The 4,077-nt window shown below is 33.8% G+C and overlaps 1 long non-coding RNA gene across 1 annotated transcript; it reads right to left on the reverse strand.

Moving 5' to 3' along the window:
- Window positions 1-2,857: 2,857 nt before the first annotated feature.
- LOC128882239 (uncharacterized) lies at window positions 2,858-4,071 on the reverse strand. The gene is made up of 2 exons (XR_008458319.1): window positions 3,594-4,071; window positions 2,858-3,512 (listed from the first exon to the last, which is right to left on the reverse strand). It is a non-coding gene; the product is annotated as an uncharacterized LOC128882239 (long non-coding RNA).
- Between the last annotated feature and the right edge of the window lie 6 nt (window positions 4,072-4,077).

The following is a 4,077-nucleotide window of genomic DNA, read 5'->3' on the forward strand; positions in this document are numbered from 1 at the left end:
ACAATTTCAGATAACTGTACTATAACTTACAAAATACCGACAATCGAAACGGTAGAAATAACATACGAATGTAGGCTGAAAAGTACAAATAAAAAAGCACTTTAAAAAAGAACTTTATTCCTGGCACGTGCCTAAAACCAAAGAGGGATCAATGACATCGATGCATTCTTGTCATTATTTCCTCCTCGCTTATATAAACATAGGAGAAGAAACCCGAGGGACCTGGCCTACTCAAGGCCACGACCTACCTCAACAGTCAATGGATAAGCCGAGCTATAAGGTAAGACAGGGAAAGGAGTAGAAGAAACGAGCCATCTCGTTCATACGCGTATTCATAAGGAGGGGCGTGGGGCAAAGCGATTCGGAACATAACAGAATGCACCCCCCTTATTTCAAAAATGAAATGATTTTTAATCGTAATAGTCCGATTTACGCGATGTAAGATATCATTTTAATCGGGAGAACACCAAGAACCCAATGGCACCACGTTCACGTTGATACGATGAAGAATAAAGAATTTGGTTTTATGAAGAATTGATGAGTCGATCGCCCGTTCATACCGAGACTGTCGAGCGAACCCAGGTAGGCGCTCGGCGCAGAACAAAAGATACGGACAGTCAATCGTAAAATGATGTACTGCTGTACATAATATGTTTATATTTTTCATCAGATTGTCGCGAAAATAGTATCAATGGATTCCTTATGCTTTCCCGATAAAAATGATATCAAACACCACATAATAGCGGTAATAACCTTGTAACAAATGTGAAAGGTTGCATCGTGAAACGTTCCGGCATACGACAGATAGTATCGTCTATGCCATAGACTCTATGGGACATTTTAGAATTTCGTTCGTTTTTCAAGCTTTATACACGCCTGTGCAACACATGGGTCTCACTTAGCGAAAGTGCCGTCTTTCGCTGGGTTCACGGCACAGGCCATGCTGTTATAACCTGAGTCCTACAAATCCCGTAATAGCCTTGCTCCTACCATTGACCTCTGTCTCTCTCAGAGTCTATTTTTTTTTAACACAACACAAGAACATCGGGTATCCCGGCTCTGAACAACTAGTTTCCATCGATCAGTCGCATCGTTCGGATGCAAAGAAAGTATTGTATTTTTGCAATGTGTTACAACGATTCTACGAGGACTGCTTGGTTCCCGAAATAATAGATAGTAGAGTTGTTAGAAGCATGCCAATTCGGGAACCGCAGTACATCATTGAAGCGCAAGAAGCGGCCAAAAGCAGGAAAATTGTATCGAATAATTAATAGCTATGTAGAAATACGTAAAAAATTGGTAGTATTAATATTTACTTTGGTGGAGTTTTAGTGGGTATTCCTCTCCTTCTGAGGGGCGAGCCCATGTTGCATGCTTGTAATAAACTTCTGCATGTAACATTTCATGAATGCTAAGATTGTTTTTGTTAATATTTATTTTGGTGGAGTTTTAGTGGGTATTCCTCTCCTTCTGAGGGGCGAGCCCCACACTACCCCCTCCGTTTGAGGGGGTGTGCGTAAATGCATTTCTCCACGTATAAAAAAAAAAGAAGGGGGAGGGAGAGAGGGAACATTATAATAAAAACGGAAATTTTGTCTAGCAAAAAAAACGACGAACATTTGAAGGTAAATATTGTTCACTTTCCGCTGCATCAAACGGTACTGTCCAGGAGAAACTGTTTTTTTCAGCTCAAAAGAGATCCAGGTATTGTCACCGAATTCTTAACATTGGACAAGCGACAAGCGTCCAGGAACAAACCCCCGTACTCTCCCTTCTCCGAGCAGGCGTCTAACGATGAGACTCTTATAGATTATTAATTTTAAGTGTATGTTATACTTGTATTTGATTTTTACATTAAAATTATTTTGGAATATGGGGAATTGTTAAAAGATAACACGCTAAAATACATATGTATAAGAAAATGATGATAAAATGATTGCTACACAAAATGATCTAATATGCAAGAAAGAATTGACAAATATCAGGGAAGTATAAATTATTTATTGTATTACATATCGTTTTGCGCTTGCGTTTGTTCAGTGTATCATACTTGTCATTTTATAAAATAAAAATAATAACAGGAAAGATTAGATTTTACATTTACTATTGTTATATTTGATTATTAATAACAGCATACATTTTCAAATTCGTAATAAATTGATATATTAAATATTAGTATTGTAGTATGCGACAAAAAGTATGTATAAAAAAGTCGAGTATGTAAAATTGGCAAGGAGCGACTCTCTTTCGTTTCCGAAAAATAAATATTAAAAAATATCTAAATTTCGATTGACGAGTGTCAATTGAACAAGTGTTAGAGAAGAGGTGTACTAGAAACAGCGTTATAAACTACAAATTATAGCTAAAATTAGCAACCGTAAACTGGAACTTCAACATGAGCTTTTAATAACCAACAATGAAATAAATATATAGGAATTTTAATAAAAAAAGATAATATTATATAAATAAATACAAATTTATATATATTTAAATTATCATTATTTAACCTTATTCCTAATATAAAAAATACATTTGTATTAAAAAATATAATAATATAAAAAATAAATATTACTAAAGGTAAAGAAAAAAATAATGTGTAAAATATAAAATAATATCTCGATATTAATTGTATAATTTCTAATCCTCGATAAACAATAATAATAAATGTCAAAATTAATCTTACTCCATAATAAAAATAAAAGTTAATTAAATCTAAAGATAGAAAAATTATCGATAAAACTATTAATAAAACATTAAATAATAAAATATAAATATTTTCATATAAATTTAAAATATAGATATATTGCTTATTTTCCATTATTAAATTTATATTTATAGGTGTAATATAGAATTCCAGTACTTCGCAAAGCATTTATTACAATCATTTACAATTATCGTAAAGGTGCATTTTACTACTACACTTTTACCATTTATTCTCTTTCAATAAGACTTATATTTCATTATGCGTATGCTTTTGTCTATCTTATTACGTTCATACTAGCTATACCTACTTTTTTCATCATCACAAAAGACAATTTTTTCAATCTATTGTAATCAATCCAAGTTAGTTTACACGTACATAATGTTTTTTCCCAATTTCTATATATATATACACACTTACTTAAAAGAAAAATGTATGACCGCGGGCATTTTTTAAACTTACTACGATACTGAACCATGATGAAAAGCGTCTTAGACTACTAGCGTAACAACCGCAGCAGAGACGACAGCAGCGCTGCCGTGGACAGCGTGATAGCGGAGCAACCATATTGCCATACAAATCATCAAGATTTCACAGCAACGAAGCTCATCAAGTTTTTTGAAGCGAAGAAGCAATATTTTCTCACGATTCTTTTTCTAAAATATTCTTTATATCACTCCGCATGCCACTCTAACGCCCGATTTTGCAATTTCACTTTTAAAATATGATAAAAATATGTTTTTAAGGAACAAATTTTTTTTTTTGCAAATTTTCGAAACAAACTCTTGATAAGTCGATAGGTTTACTTCCCCTGATTACGAAATGCATAATCATTATGTGTTTGTTTTCATTATTGTGCATAAAAAACGCGAAAAACTGTTTCGTAGTTCACCTATTCTCCGTTGCTCTTCGTTGGTGGCGCTAGTTTAGCTCCTGCGCAGCCTTATACTTTTCCAGTCGATTTTTCGTCAATACTTAGCCAATACGAGCCAATAAGGGTGTTCGTCGACTCTCGGAATCATTCGGCAGGGCTCGTCGGCCGGAATTGTAATATGGCTGCCGCTCACGCGGCTCGTTCATTTCTAACCTGTATATCTTGTCAGTTTGTATTTCTGACAGTAGTCATTTCTAACCTGTATAACCTGTCAGTTTGTATTGGTGACATTTGGACGCCGCAAATTGAATAATTATTTTAAAGGCTACGTGTAGTAATATTGTATTGAGAAGTATATGGTTATAAGTGATAAAATATCTACCTTGTCGTTGTGGAAAGATATATATAAATTTGGTGTTTGAGTGTGCAGTTCATAATACAAATTTCAATAAATGTTCATTTTGTGCAAATAAGAATAAGTGTTCTAATACAATAAATTGTG

This window comes from Hylaeus volcanicus, unplaced genomic scaffold, assembly GCF_026283585.1.
Source record: "Hylaeus volcanicus isolate JK05 unplaced genomic scaffold, UHH_iyHylVolc1.0_haploid 8084, whole genome shotgun sequence".
Lineage (NCBI taxonomy): Eukaryota > Metazoa > Arthropoda > Insecta > Hymenoptera > Colletidae > Hylaeus > Hylaeus volcanicus.